This window comes from Nicotiana tomentosiformis, chromosome 11 (genome assembly GCF_000390325.3).
Source record: "Nicotiana tomentosiformis chromosome 11, ASM39032v3, whole genome shotgun sequence".
In the NCBI taxonomy this organism is placed as follows: domain Eukaryota; kingdom Viridiplantae; phylum Streptophyta; class Magnoliopsida; order Solanales; family Solanaceae; genus Nicotiana; species Nicotiana tomentosiformis.
Window position 1 is genome coordinate 107128608 of NC_090822.1, and position 17251 is coordinate 107145858.

Below are 17251 nucleotides of genomic sequence, written 5' to 3' on the forward strand. Positions count from 1 at the left end.
TTTGCTCCCTTATAAAGGACTACTTTTTGGGACTGTGTTGTTCATTTCTCACTTGCACTGTGTTTTTTTTCCTATAAGGGATCATTTTCTTTGTTAATTACCAAAATGGGACAAGAAGTTTTAAACAGAACATTTGGGCCAGGACATCTTGTAAAGTTGAAAAAAAAAAAAAAAATTAGTGACAACTTACTTCTACACAAAATGACTTGGTTAAAATGATTTATGCACTTGGTAGAGTTGCTTTTCAAAGTCTTTTTGAAAATCTGTTTCCTACTTCTACAAATTCTTTTTTTAGATGGGTTAAAGGAGACTCTTTCCACGTGAAAATCAAAATAGCAGGGCCAGTTTTTTTCAAATTGATAATTGAAAAATAATCAACGTTTGCAAAGTCATTGAAAAATAATAATTATTTTGCTATAACATGAAAAATTCTAGCATGATATACTGGAGATTGATGCACTTGTGTATGAACTTCCAGCATATTATGCTGGAACAGTGGAACTCCAGCATACGGAAAGATCCAGCATAATAAACTGGAGATTGGAGCACATGTGTATAAACTTCCAACATATTATGCTGGACCAGTATATTATGCTGGAACTCCAGTATATTATGATGGAAGTTCACATGTAAAAACTTCGAACTCCAGTATATTATACTGGAATATTTTTCGGATTTTGAACAGTGTTTTCATTCAGATTTATCTTTACATGAAAAGTGGCTAAATTTAGATTACTTTTAAAATTATAACTATTTTTCAATTAAACTTGTAAATCTGACTATTTTTGAATTTCACCTTCTTTCCACCCCAGGGCTTTGATCTAGTAATTTTTAAGACATAGTTGCCGTTAGACTAAAATTGTTAAATTCTCTTGATATAATGTAACTATTACTCTAGCAGCAACCGTGTTATAAAAATTACCTTTAGCATGTTCAAATCCTTAAGTGTTAGTTTTTTTTTTTTTTTTTAAATTTCTTTGTTAGAGATTCAACTCCAAATGACAACATTGATCATATGAGATTAAAAATAGGTCTAAAAACTTATTAGTAAGGCAAACAATATTAGTAAATAATTTATTTCTTTCTATCTAAATCTAGATGCACAAAATACTCGTACCTATAATGATAAGAAATAAACAGATAATGAACTAGTCGAGAGGAGTCGTTTGGATTAGTAATGCTGGCATTAGTAATATTGAAATTATTTTTTATCTACTGTTTGGTTTGATATATTAAAGTATTTCATAATTTCTAAAAAAATTGACTGTTTACAAAAATACTCTCCAAATTCTTTAACTTTGTACAATATTTTTATTGTAACAATTTTATTACCCTCCACATTCTTACTCTATCTAAAGCTAACGTTTTTTATAAGGGAGCAAATAGTGGGTTCTCTTACACTATTCTATTTGCTATTATTATTATTATTATTATTATTATTATTATTATTATTATTATTATTATTATTATTAATCTTTAGTAAAGTATATAAATTTTTATATATTTTCCATCAGTATTAAAATAGTAAACTGAAATAACGATCCTGTGTAGTTATTATGTCAATTACAAAATATGGCAGAAAGTATTTGGAATAGATTTTGAGAGATTTGAGAGGCAATTATGTCTTTAACCATATTTATGCAAGTATTAAAAATCTTTGCATTGCTAATACCATGTGTATGCTATGTATTAGTTATATATAGCATAATACCAAATGAGATATATAACTAACACATATGGTATTAGCATTGCAAAGATTTTTAATACTTGCATAAATACTAGGAGGTTGAAAAATATATCAAACAAGAGATTAGTAATAAACAAAACTAATGCTTGCATTATTTTTTCTAATACCTCCTAGGGTTCATTTGGTGGGATGTGTTAGAGGAAATAATACATGTATTAGCTTTGATATTATTAATTTCTTTTTTTGTTGGTGTTTTTTCAACCTATGTATTAGTTATACACCATATTCAATACTATTCATATGTATGGCAAACCATATGATATTAGTAATTGCATAATTTTTAATACATGGATAAACATGTATAAAGATTGAACTGCCCATTTAAAACATTTCTCTTATCCTTTCCAACAAATAATACATGAATACGCATGTATAAAGATTGAACCGCCCATTTAAAACCTTTTCCCTTATCATTTCCAACAAATATGGATGGTACATCAAACCAAACAATAATAAATTATAATCTCAGCAAGACTAATTCCAACATTACTAATCTTAGAACCCATTTGGCCATGATTTGAGCAATTTATGCAAAACACCCATTGATCGTAAACTAATTACCCTTTCATGCTCATTTGAAAACTAGTTACAATATATACCTACCCAATTAAAACTAATTACCCCTACCTACCTACCCACTCATCCCATTTTTTTTTTACCCATTTTGGCTTAGCTTAGTTTAATTTGGCTTGTCTTGGCTTAGTTTATACTCCATCCGTTTCAAATTATATGATGTACTTTCCTTTTTAGTTGTTCCAAAATAAATGACACACTTCTAAATTTGAAAATAATTTAACTTTAAACTCTCCATTTTACCCATTTTATCCTTAATGGGAAGCTTTTATAACTACACAAATATCATGGCCCCACAAAACTTTTATCCCTTAACTTTTTAATACCACAAATTTTAAAAAAAAGAATCTTAAATTTCGTGACGAATCAAACTAGATGATCTAAATTGAAACGGGGGAGTAATAGCTTTAATTGACTTCATTTGCTTGAGTATTAAAAAAACTGGGTACAGGGAAAAGGTAATGGGTAAGGGCGGGTAATTGTTTTTTCCTGCGCATGTGTATTTGCCAAACTTCCCCAATTTGTTTCACTTTTTTCGATTTTTTTTTACTTTTTTTTTTTGAAATTAGTGTTTGACCATAGTTTTTTTAATTTTTACTTAATTTTGATTTTTTTCGAAAATTTTAAAAACTCCAAAAAGCTATTTTTTAAAATTTTCAATTAGATCACTGACAAAAATTCAAAAACAAATCAAAATTATATTTATGTCCAAATACAATTATAATTTTTAAATATCATTTTCGCTTTAAAAAAATTACTTTTTTTTCCATTTAAATTTTACAAATTTATATGTCATAACGCCCACTTAATATTCCTAATACATCTTTTTCAGTAGTATTATTCTTATACATTCCATGAAACGACCCCTCAGTAGAAAAAGGGATAGGTATAAATATTCCTAAATGCTTGATTTTTCAAAAGAATAGCTACATAGGAAGGTTGTAGGGGGGTCGGTTTTAGACAAATACACAAAAGGCCAAGAAGTATTTGAAGGGTGACTGACAAGTCATTGGCTTGAGTTTGGACACAGTCGGCTGATGGCTTCCTTCCTTTTTCAGAGTTTACAAATCAGCGCCAAATGCGGGAGTAAAGACAACTCTCTGCTCACTGTCCACTGATGTTACCTCTACTATTGTTTTTTTTTTTTGCTCGCCAATGACCCGCCGTATATTTTCTCTCATTATACTTTAACCTGTGTTCGTCTTATTTTAAAGTTTTATTGGCCTATTTACATTTACATGTTTTATGGCTATAAATGGCACATGTATTTGAAGATACTGAAGGAGAAAGTGAAGTGGCTATATGGTATGGTAAAAGTAATCTCTAGGTTTAACCGCTAATCATAAGTGCCACTTGTTGCTCTATTCTTAGTTATCATCATTTTTAAAGATCTTCCCCACAACAAAATATTACTTTATCTATTCCTTCCAAAGGTTTGAGAACAGTCAAGGATTTTAAGCAGACGTTTGGACATAAAAATTATAATTTTTGAAAAAAATAATATTTGAAATTAAGTTGAAAAATTATATTTAAAATTTGAAATAATGTTTGGACATACATTTTACTTGAAAACATGTTGCAGGAATATATTTTTGAAGTTTTTTTTGGAAAAAAGGATTTTTTTTTTATGGACAACGTGGCCTAAGTAATTGGGTGAAAAGTATTGCTCACAAATGGGGTGGATCATGGTTCAATGGGTTTAATTGAATATTTTTTTTACAGAATATATATATAAACCTATAATTTCAAATATGCAATGGATCATCTATAAAATTTTAAAGGTTGAAACTGTCAAGTTTAACTATGGACCCGCCTATAGATGCTAGTTGTCCGCTATACTCCGTGTGTGTATATATATGTAAGTATTTATGTACTCACGCGAATACACTTGTAATTCTGATATCGTAAACCAACCCATGTGCTGCATGCGTATTCTACAAGTAGAATCCGAAAGAAAAAAAGCAAGACACGACCATATGTATATATAGACTAGCAAGTCTTTGGAGTAGAAGAAAAGATTATGATAAAGTGTGACTCTAATGGAAAAGCCGGAAAAATTGAACAATTTAGCCCATTTTTTGTGCTGGAAATGACACAGGATGAACCTTTTTTAGATCACTATTATATTTTGATCCGGATAAGAAAAGTTATGATAAATTAGTTATGTATTAGAATTTTAAAGTACGCTGGTCAGAATTTTAAAGAATTGAGTCGTAACGAACACTACTTTTTCAGTTACATGATGATCGGTCATAATTTTATAGTTAATTGCATAAGAATATGAGAATCGTTTGAAATAATTTTGATTGCCCCAAATTATGGTGACCGTTAGAATTTTATGACGATCACTATAACTGGCAAAATTATGGGAACCACTAGAATTATGATGAATCACTATAAGATTTGTTCAAGAATTTCTTACTATCGTACTTTAAAATTCTAATCGAAAATTATTTTTCCAAAACTTTTCTTACCGGAGTTAAAATTAATTTAAATGTTGGCACCTAATAATCCTATTTGTGTCATTCTCCCTTTGTTGTGCTAGACTAATCTTGAAAATTTTAACATTTATTTTGAAAGTGCCATCCATTTTTTTTTTTGAATTTTGACGTGTGCTTAGGTAATAATAAAAAACAAAAACAAAGACATGTATTTTTCCACACGAAGGACAACTCAGAAATTGAATTCCTTATTTTAGGAAAAAGAAAGATGATTATGATGGGAAAATCCAGAAAATTGTCTTATGGTGACTTATTATTAGTACTCAAGAGTCTCTTTTTTGAAATCAAGTTTATGCTAAGCAAAAGTTGCACATGGGTTGCTGACCCACAAGGATTTGGGATGTAATTTTCTCATTCTGATACTCCAAAACGTTGTTATCCATTAGTTTTCTGTTGTGTTACAGGAAGAAGTAAACATCAAGTTTTCTTTGGGGAAATATAGAGTGATCAACAACAGCTTTCCCTTTACAAAGATAGGCTTTTCTAATTTATGCAATGTCCCTTTTTTGGGTCATTGTTTAGATTTAAACTGTAGTTTCTGTTTTTTTTTTCTAAATAAACTTTCTAAATAGATGGTTGAATTGTTTTGACTCTGTCATACGTTTCACCATTGACAATGGTGTCATTATAAAAGAATCCATGCATTATTCCTTTCCAAAGTTTAAATAATATAAATATTCTAGACGGTCTTCTTAAGAATGTACTATATACGTATATAAAGATTATCATGCGTTATCATGTTAAATATTAAATTAAAATTCATAATTGAATAGACTTATAATGGGAATTAGGTAAAGGGATCTTTTACTTTTGAACTTTGAGAGGGCCTTTTAATCTCTTTGATTTTTATAATGGAAACATGATGGTTATATTAATATGTCGGAATTTATCCGTCTTGTCCTATTTAGAATTTAGTGTGTGTATGCAAAAGATATCTTCTAAATAAATGTATTCTATAACTAAAACTTTACGGGGAATATAAAAGAGGGGCAAAAGTTTTATCTAGGCAGATTAGTGGAAAGCAAACACCAATTCTCAAACTACCAAGTCATTTTAGATTTTCCCCCATATTTAAAAAGTTAAAATAAATTTTATATCTCCAAACAAAGCCAAATTTATTTTTATAAACGAGAAATTTCCGAAGACAGGAAGCGTATAGTTCGAAACTCAATGGATAATCGCTCTTCTATTGTTCTTCACATAATACCAAACTTTTGTCCGTAGTTTCGAATCTGTTATATACGTTTAATAAGCCACATATTTGTGTTACACACTGTTTACCCGAAAAATAAATAGAGTTGAATTTATACGTAGTTCTAAGGATACGTGATATAAATTGATACAAATTGAAAAAAATAAGTAAATGTATATCGAAATTAACTGTAAAAAAAATTAAATGCAAACCCAAATTAAATGGAGAGTGAATGATAAGAGAACAACATAAATCAATATCAAAGCCCAAAAAAGGATAATATTTGCTTGATATTCTATAAATCTCATTGAATCCCCCCTCTACAAATGATAACATGTCACGACTCGAAATCTCACCCGTCGTGATGGCGCCTATCTCAATAATAGGCAAGCCGACATCATCAATAACCCATAATATCTTTTAAATACAGAAAACATCATAATTAAGTTTAAGAGAAAATCCCACAATTACTAGGTAAAACATATTCTCAAAATCCGGTATCACTGAGTACATGAGCATCTCTACATTACTAGTCTGGGAAACCCGGTCTATAATAATCCGAGACTAAATATAATAAACAAAAGGATAGGAAAGGAGAGACAAGGTCTGCGAAACATAGCAACTACCTCTGAATCTCCGAAAAATCAATTGTGTGAAAGAATCAACACCCACTGTGTCCGGGATCACCTGAATCTGCACACGAAGTGCAGGGTATAGTATGAGTACAACCAACTCAGTAAGTAACAATAATAAATAAGGAACTGAAAGTAATGACGAACTTCTCAGCTAAGTCCAAATACAGTACTTTCCAACATAAAAGGGCAGGCATGCTCTCAAGTACAACATTTAAGATTTCACAGAAATTTCATATTAAGTTTGACTGAAACAAAAAATAATATTTTTCCGAAATTTCAAAATAGTGATATATGACAGCTGAAATGCAGCAAATAATTAAATCAATGCATCCTCTCAGAGTAACAATCACTCAGTCCTCCCATTCACTTCAACCTCACAGTCACTCTTTCCTCACAGTTATTTTTTCCTCACAGTCGCTCATTCATCACAGTCACTCATCACTCGACACTCGCACTCGACACTCGCATTCAGTAGGTACCTGCACTCACCGGGGGTGTGTACAGACTCTGAACGGGCTCCTTCAGCCCAAGTGCTATATCAAGCCAATCATGGCATAAATCAATAAAGAATGCTGCGGCGTGCAGCCCCATCCATAAATATCCTCACAATAAGGCCCTCGGCCTCACTCAGTCATCAACCTCTCCAGTCTCTCGGGCTCTCAGAAATCATGATAAGCAACCCAACAACAATGATATGATGCATCAATAATGAATAAGAGAGACTGAGGTAAAAATGTGCAAATAAAACTGTGACTGAGTGCAAAACAGTAATTTAGAAAATAATTTTATAAGTACACGACCTCTGTGGGTCCCAACAGTGTAAACATATGATTTAAACATGATTCATAGATCGATTTCTCTAATACGGAAAAAAATGTACGGATATCAACAGATTTTTTAACTACACAGTTCTATAGAATTGACCAAGTCACAATTACTATGGTGCACGCCCGTCACCTAGCATGTGCGTCACCTAAAAACCAATCACATAATACATAATCCGGGGTTTTATACCCTCAGGACCAAATTTAGAACTGTTACTTACCTCAAACCGTATAATTTTTTATTCCGCTATGCCTTTGCCTCGTGAATTAGCCTCCAAACGCCTCGAATCTAGCCACAAATAATTCGATTCAGTCAATAAAATTTATTGGAATTAATTCCATAAGAAAATACTAATTTTCCATCAAAATACGAAATTTAGCTCAAAACTTATCCGTGGAGCCCACGCCTCGGAACCCGACAAAAGTTATAAAATCCGAAAGCTCATTCAACCACGAGTCTAACCATACCAATTTTACCAAAATCCGACATCAACTCGACCTCCAAATCATCAAATCTTATTTCCAAATCCCTAGGCCCAAATTCCCGATTTATACATCAAAAACACGTAATCTAGTCGGATTATTCGATGATAATTCAATATTATGGAGTAGAAATGATCACAAGTGACTTACCTCAAGATTTTCTATGATTTCTCGCTAAAAAATTGCCTCACCCGCTTTTGGAAATGTCAAAAATGACAAAATTTCTCGGACCCTTCTGTTTTGTACATTGCCCAATGCTTTCTCACCTGCAGCCATATATCCGCATCTGCGGTACCGCTTCTGCGATGAAAACACTGCATCTGCGGAAGTCACTTAGCCTAGCTGCCTCCGCTTCTGTGAGCCTTGGACCGCATCTGCGCCTTCGCAGGTGCAAAAACTTCTATCGCACTTGCGCGCCTGCCCGCACCTGCGCCCGTCCTCCCGCTTCTGCGCACCCTCACCTGCGTGAGCCACTTCTACGCAACATGAGTCGCATCTGTGGCATCGCACCCGTGGCCAATTTCGCACAGGTGCGATCACACGAGAAGACAAATTTCTCAGATTTCTTCTAAGTCCGAATTTGATCCGTTAACCATCCGAAACTCACCCGAGATCCTCGGGACCTTAACCAAATACACCAACATGTCCTAAAACATTATACGAACTTAGTGGAGTCTTCAAATTACATTAAACGATGCTAAAACCACGAATCATACCCCAATTCCAGCCTAATACACTTTAAAATTTCAAATTTCCACAAACGACGCTAGAACCTATCAAATCAAGTCCGATTGACCTCAAACTTTTCACACAAGTCATAAATGACATAACGGACCTATTAAAATTTTTAGAATCGGATTCCGACCCCGATATAAAAAAATCAACCCCCGGTCAAACTTCTCAAAAATTCGACTTTCGCCATTTCAAGCCTAATTCCACTACGGACCTCCAAATAATTTTTCGGACACGCTCCTAACTCCAAAATCACCATACGGATCTATTGGAATTATCAGAATTATATTCCGAGGTTGTTTACAATTAAGTCAATATCCGGTCAACTTTTCTAACTTAAATTTTCAATTATGAGACTAAGTGTCTCATTTCACTCCGAAATCCTTCCGGACCCGAACCAACTAACCCGGCAAGTCATAAAATAATTGTAAAGCATAAATTGAACTGTAAAATTGGGGAACAGGGTTATAATACTCAAAATGATCAGCCGGGTCGTTACATTCTCCCTCTCTTAAAAAAACGTTCGTCCTCGAACGAGTTTAGAATCATACCTGGAGTCTCAAATAGGTGTGGATATTTGCTCCGCATCTCCTACTCAATTTACCAAGTAGCTTCTCCGACTGGCTGGCCGCTCCTCTGTACCTTCACTAATGCTATGTTCTTTGACCTCATCTTTCGAACCTGCCGGTCTAAAATAGCCACCGACTTCACATCATAAGTCAAATTACCGTCCAGCTGCACTGTACTGAAATCCAATACATGCGACGGATCCCCGATATACCTCCGGAGCATAGATACATGAAACACTGGATGGACACTTGATAGACTAGGTGGCAAAGCAAGTTCATAAGCCACCTCTCCAATCTTCTTAAGTTCCTCAAAAGGCCCAATATATCGAGGGCTCAACTTGCCCTTCTTTCCAAACCTCAACACACCCTTCATGGGTGAAATCTTTAGCAGAAACTTTTCCCCAATCATGTAAGCAACATCACAGACCTTCCTGTCAGCATAACTCTTCTGTCTAGACTGCACCGTGCGAAGCCACTCCTGAATCAATTTAACCTTCTCCAAAACATTCTGAACTAAGTCAGTACCCAATAACCTAGCTTCACCCGGCTCAAACCAACCCACCGGAGACCGACACCGTCTCCCATATAAAGCCTCAAACGGAGCCATCTGAATGCTTGATTGGTAGTTTTTATTGTATGCAAACTTTGCCAGTGGCAGAAACTGATCCCAAGAACCTCCAAAATCAATGACACAAGCGCGTAGCATGTCCTTCAATATCTGAATAGTGCACTCGGACTGTCCGTCCGTCTAAGGGTGAAATGTTGTACTCAACTGAATCTGTGTGCCCAATTCTCGCTGCACTGCTCTCCAAAACTGTGATGTAAAATGTGTGCCCCGATCTGAAATGATGGACACTGGCACACCGTGCAGGCGAACAATCTCGTGGATATAAATCTCAGCCAACTGCTCTGAAGGATAATTAGTACCAACTGGAATAAAATGCGTAGATTTGGTCAATCGATCCACAATCACCCAAACAACATCAAACTTCCTTAAAGTCCGTGGGAGCCCAACTATGAAATCCATGGTAATACGCTTCTATTTCCACTCTGGAATTTCAAGTCTCTAAAGTAATCCGCCCGGTCTATGATGTTCATATTTCACCTGTTGAAAATTTGAACAGCGAGCTACAAACCCAACTATATCTTTCTTCATTCGCTTCCACCAATAGTGCTGCCTCAAATCCTGATACAATTTCGCGGCACTTGGATGAATGGACTATCGCGAACTGTGAGCTTCCTGGAGAATCAACTCACGTAAACCTTCTACATTAGGCACGCATAGCCTGCCTTGCATCCATAATACACCGTCATCCCCAATAGTGACTTCCTTGGCATCACCGTGCTGAACCGTGTCCTTAAGGACAAGCAGATGAAGATCATCATACTAACGTTCTCTGATACGATCATAAAGAGAAGACTGAGAAACCACACAAGCTAAAACTCGATTCAGCTCGGACATATCCAATCTAACAAACTGGTTGGCCAAGGCCTGAACATACAAGGCTAAAGGCCTCTCTGCTACCGGTAAGTATGCTAAGCTGCCCAAACTCTCCGCCTTATGACTCAGGGCATCGGTCACCACATTGGCCTTTCCGGGATGATAGAGAATGGTGATGTAATCATCCTCAAGCAACTCTAACCACCTCCGCTGCCGTAAATTAAGATCTTTCTATTTAAACAGATGTTGTAAACTCCGGTGATTTCTTCTCATGTACCTTTAGCTGTCTGGACGCATAGGCAATCACCCTACCATCTTGCATAAGCATTGCGCCGAGACCAATACGCTGCGTATCACAATACACAGTATAAGACCCTGAACCTGTAGGCAACACCAATACTGGAGTTGTAATCAAAGCTGTCTTGAGCTTCTGAAAGTTCTCTTCACATTCATCCGACCACCTAAACGGAGCAACTTTCTAGGTCAATTTAGTTATAGGCGATGCAATAGACGAGAAACCCTCCACGAAGTGACGATAATAACCGACCAAGCCGAGAAAACACTGAATCTCAGGAGCTGAAGACGGCCTGGGCCAAATCTGAACTGCCTCTATTTTCTAGGGATCCACCTTAATCCCTTCAGTAGACACTATGTGTCCCAAGAATGCTACCGAACTAAGCCATAATTCATATTTAGAGAATTTGGCATATAGTTTCTCCTCTCTCGGCCTCTGTAATACAATACCCAAGTGTTGTGCATGCTCCTCCTCGCTACGTGAGTACACTAGGATATCATCAATAAATACCAAGACAAATGAGTCAAGATACGACTGGAATACGTTATTTATCAGGTGCATAAATGCTGATGGGGCATTGGTTAGCCCAAATGACATCACAAGAAATTCATAGTGACCATAACGAGTTATGAATGCTGTTTTTAGAATATTCGAATCCCGAATTTTCAACTGGTGATACCCCGATCTCAAATCAACTTTGGAGAATACCCTTGCTCCCTGAAGTTGTTCAAATAAATCACCAATACGCGGCAAAGGATACTTATTCTTGATTGTAACTTTGTTCAACTGCCTTTAATCAATACACATTCGTATAGTACCATCTTTCTTTTTCACAAACAGAACCGGTGAACCCCAAGGTGACATACTAGGCCTAATAAACCCCTTATCAAGAAGTTCCTGAAAATGCTCTTTGAATTTTTTTAACCCAGCTGGTGCCATACGATACGGAGGAATAGAAATGAGCTGAGTGCCCTGCACCAAGTCAATACCAAAATCAATATCCTTGTCGGGCGGCATACCCGACAGGTCTGCATGAAATACATCCGGAGAGTCTCTCACTACCGGTACTGAATCAAAAGTAGGAGTATCTGCATCAACATCTCTCACAAAAGCCAAATATGACAAACACCCCTTCCCATCAATACGTTGGGCTTTCAGATAAGAAATTACCTTACTGGAAACATTATCTAGAGAACCTCTCCATTTGGACTTCGGCAACCTCGGCATCGCCAACATCACGGTTTTTCCGTGACAATCCAGAATATCATGACATAGAGACAACCTATCCATACCCAAGATTACATCGAAATCAACCATACTGAGTAATAAGAGATCAACTCTAGTCTCCAGTCCCCCAATGGTTGCCACACAAGATTGATATACACGGTCCACAATAATAGTATCGCCCACAGGCGTAGATACACGAACAGGTGAAACTAAGGACTCACGGGGCATATCCAGATAATGAGTAAAGTACGATGATACATACGAATAAGTAGAACCGGGGTCAAATAATATAGAAGCTACCCTGTGGCACACTGAGACAATACTTGTGATCACTACATCTGAGGCAACGACATCTGGCCTGGCAGGAAAAGCATAGAATCGGGCCTGACTGCCACCTGATCGGCCTCCCCTTCTTGGGCGACCCTTAGCTGACTGACCCCCACCCTGTGCTGGCTGGGTAGGTGGTGAAGTAACTGGTGCTGAAGTCGTAGTCTGACTCCTCTGCTACACTGGACCTCCCGAGCGACGAGGACACTGCCTCCACATATGCCCAAATTCCCTGCACTCAAAGCAGCTCCCCGGTACTGGCTGATTGAATCGGGCCCCGAGAACCAGAATAACTGCTAGAATCACCCGGTGCAAATGAACCCTGAATTGAAAGATCACGGGATGAACTCTGGGCTGGAAGGGCACTGAGAGATGGCTGACCCTGACAAGAACTATATGAGCCATGGCTGGATGATGAACCACGGTGAACTGGATGACCCGTATGTGCATGTCTATAAGGACGACCCCTGCCCCGGTAAAAATGACCCCCTGCAGGAATACCGCTGAAATCACCTAGTCCACAAGGCCTCCCTCTCTCCACGTTACTGACTACGGACCATCTCTATCTGCCGAGCAATGTCAACTACCTCATCAAAAGTAGCACCAGATACTCTCTCCTGAGTCATAAGTAATTGCAGCTGATATGTGAGGCCATTAATGAACCTCCTAATCCTCTCCCTTTTCAGTGGGAACCAACCAAACTATGTGACAAGCCAACTAAGAAAATCTCATCTCATATTGCATCATTGACATGCCATCCTGTCGTAACTGCTCAAACTGTCTGCGCAGCTCCTCTCCGCGATACTGTGGCACGAACTTCTCCAAAAAGAGAATAGAGAACTTCTGCCATGTAAGTGGTACTGCACCAACTGGCCTGTATCTCTCATAAGCCTCCCACCATCTAAAGGCAGCTCTAGAAAATTGAAAATTAGTGAATGAGACCCCACTGGTCTCCAAAATACCCGCTGTCCGAAGCATCCACTGGCACTTATCCATAAATTACTGAGCATCCTTTACCTCAGTACCGCTAAATGATGGAGGTCGTAACCTACCAAATCTCTCAAGTCTCGTCTGCTCATCATCTGCCATAACGGGGACTACCGGGGTCTAAACAGCTACAACTGGCTAGGCTGGTAGTCTGAAGTCCCTGTATTACCTAATCAGGAGTACAGGCAACAGGGGTATGAGTACCTCCCCCGGCCTGAGAAGTGGCAGGTGCGGCCTGAGCCGAAACCACCTGAGCAAGACCAGTGCAAACTGTCAATATCTGGGCCAAAGTCTCGTGAAGGCCTGGAATCTCAATGGGCACAGCTGGTGCCTGAGCTGGTCCTGTCGGCTCAGCTATATCTGGAATCTACTCCTGAGCTGGAGCAACTGGTGGTACTACAGGTGCTAGTCCAAATGTGTTACGAGTTACACTCCGACCTCTACCTCGGCCCCGGCCTCTCGCGGCCCTACCTGGTGGCTGACCGTCCGATCCAGTAGTACGTGTCCTCACCATCTGTGTGAGAATAAAATAACAGAAATTGAGTTTTCGGAATTAACAAATGCGCACGATAGAGTACAAGAAAGTGAAATTTTCCTAAGGGTTCGACAACCTCTCGAAGATAAGTACAGACGTCTCTGTACCGATCTGCAAGACTCTACTAAAGCTGCTCATGAATCTTGAGACCTATGTAACCTAGGCTCTCATACCAACTTGTCACGACCCAAAATATCACCCGTCGTGATGACGCCTATCTCTATACCCTGCAAGCCGATATCATCAATAACCCACAATATCTTTTAAATACGGAAAATATCATAATAAGGTTTAAGAGAAAATCCCACAATTACTAGGTAAAACATATTCCCAAAACCCGGTGTCACTGAGTACATGAGCATCTCTACATTACTAGCTTGGGAAACCCGGTCTATAATAATCCGAGATCAAATACAATAAACAAAAGGATACGGAAGGAGAGACAAGGTCTATGAAATATAAAACCTACCTCTGAATCTCCGGCTCAACACTCACTCTGTCCTGGATCACCTGGATCTGCACACGAAGTGCAGGGTGTAGTATGAGTACCACGAACTCAGTAAGTAACAATAATAAATAAGGAACTGAAAGTAGTGACGAGCTTCTCAGCTAAGTCCAAATACAGTACTTTCCAACATAAAAGGGTAGGCATGCTCTCAAGTTCAACATTTAAGATTTCACAGAAATTTCATATTAAGTTTGACTGAAACAGAAAATAATATTTTTTCAAAATTTCAAAATAGTGATATATGACAGCTGAAATGCAGAAATTAATGAAATCAATGCTTCCTCTCAGAGTAACAGTCACTCAGCCCTCCCTTTCACTCCAACCTTACAGTCACTCTTTCGTCACAGTCTCTCATCACTCGGCACTCGGCACTCGACACTCGCACTCGACACTCGCACTTAGTGGGTACCTGGACTCACTGGGGTTGTGTACAGACTTTGGAGGGGCTCCTTTATCCCAAGCACTAGATCACGCCAATCATGGCATAAATCAATGAAACATGCTGGTGTGCAACCTGATCCATAAATATCCTAACAATTAGGTCCTCGGCCTCACTCAGTCATCAACCTGTCCAGTTTCTCGGGCTCTCAGAAATCATGATAAGCAGCCCAACAACAATGATATGATGCATCAATAATAAATAAGAGAGACTGAGGTAAGAATGTGCAAATAGAACTGTGACTGAGTGCAAAACAACAATTTAGCAAATAATTTCACAAGTACGCGACCTCTGTGGGTCCCAACAGTGTAAACATATGATTTAATGATGATTCATAGATCAATTTCTCTAATACGGGGAAAAATGTATGGATATCAACAGATTTTTCAACTACACAGTTCCATGGAATTGACCAAGTCACAATTCCTATGGTGTGCGCGCATACGCCCATCACCTAGTATGTGCGTCACCTCAAAACCAAAAACATAATACATAATCCGGGGTTTCATATCCCAGGACCAAATTTAGAACTGTTACTTACCTCAAACCGTGTAATTCTTTATTCCACTATGCCTTTGCCTCATGAATTGGCCTCCAAACGCCTCAAATCTAGCCACAAATAATTCGATTCAATCAATAAAATTTATTGCAATTAATTCCATAAGAAAATACTAATTTTCCATCAAAATCTGAAATTTAGCTCAAAACTCGCCCGTGGGGCCCATGCCTCGGAACCCGACAAAAGTTACAAAATCCGAAAGCCCATTCAACAACGAGTCTAATCATACCAATTTTACCAAAATCCGACATCAACTCGACCTCCAAATCATCAAATTTTATTTCCAAATCTCTAGGCTCAAATTCCCGATTTATACCTCAAAAACACGTAATCTAGTCGGATTATTCGATGATAATTCAATATTATGGAGTAGAAATGATCACAAGTGACTTACCTTAAGATTTCCCGTGATTTCTCTCTCAAAAATTGCCTCACCCGCTTTTGGAAATGTCAAAAATAACAAAATTTCTCGGACCCTTTTGTTTTGTACACTGCCCAGTGCTTTCGCACCTGCGACCATATATCCGCATTTGCGGTACCGCTTCTGCGGTGAAAACACCGCATCTGCGGAAGTCACTTAGCCCAGCTGCCTCCGCTTCTGCGAGCCTTGGACTGCATCTGCTCCTTCGCAAGTGCGGAAAATTCCATCGTGCCTGCGCGCCTGCCCGCACCTGCACTCGTCTTCCCGCTTCTGCGCACCCTCGCTCGCGCCTGAGTGAGTCGCTTCTACGCAACATGAGTTGCCTCTGCGGCATCGCACCTGCGGCCAATTTCCCGCAGGTGCGATCACACCAGAAGACATAAATTTCCTAGATTTCTTCTAAGTCTGAATTTGATCCGTTAACCATCCGAAACTCACCCGAGACCCTCGGGACCTTAACCAAATATACCAACATGTCCTAAAACATTATACGAACTTAGTCGAGTCTTCAAATCACATCAAACACTGCTAAAACTACGAATCATACCCCAATTCAAGCCTAATATACTTTAAAATTTCAAATTTCCACAAACGACGCCGGAACCTATGAAATCAAGTCCGATTGACCTCAAATTTTGCACACAAGTCATAAATGACATAACGGACCTAAGTCAATATCCCGTCAACTTTTTCAACTTAAGTTTTCAATTATGAGACTAAGTGTCTCATTTCACTCCGAAATCCTTTCAGACCCGAACCAACTAATCCGGTAAGTCATAAAACAACTGTAAAGCATAAGTTGAGTAGTAAATGGGGGAACAAGGTTATAATACTTAAAACGATCGACCGGGTCATTACTCCATTTTTTCGTGAGCAAAATCGACGGGCTTCCCTTTACCCTCGACCACCTCGTAAGATTATATAGCCCTCGACTCTACCGAGGTGAGCTGATAAAGCTTTAACACCGGGTCACCAAGGCGTTCACCTCGAGTATAGATGAAGACAAAGATCGGGGCTGGAGAGGCCAGTTCATTCGGGTGAAGACCTCGAACTTAATCCCGGCTGAGAGCACGCCATTTCCTGAGAAATGGAATATGAAACGTAAGTATGATCCCGTTTTTAATTTCCGTTTGTTGTTTTTACTTCTTCGTCCTTTCTTATCAGTGTTCTTCTCGATGCAGCCATTGCTTGGATGCAGGGTGCGGTTCCCTACCTCGAGAACTGGGTCAGGAGCCTGGTTTCGACGTTAACATATG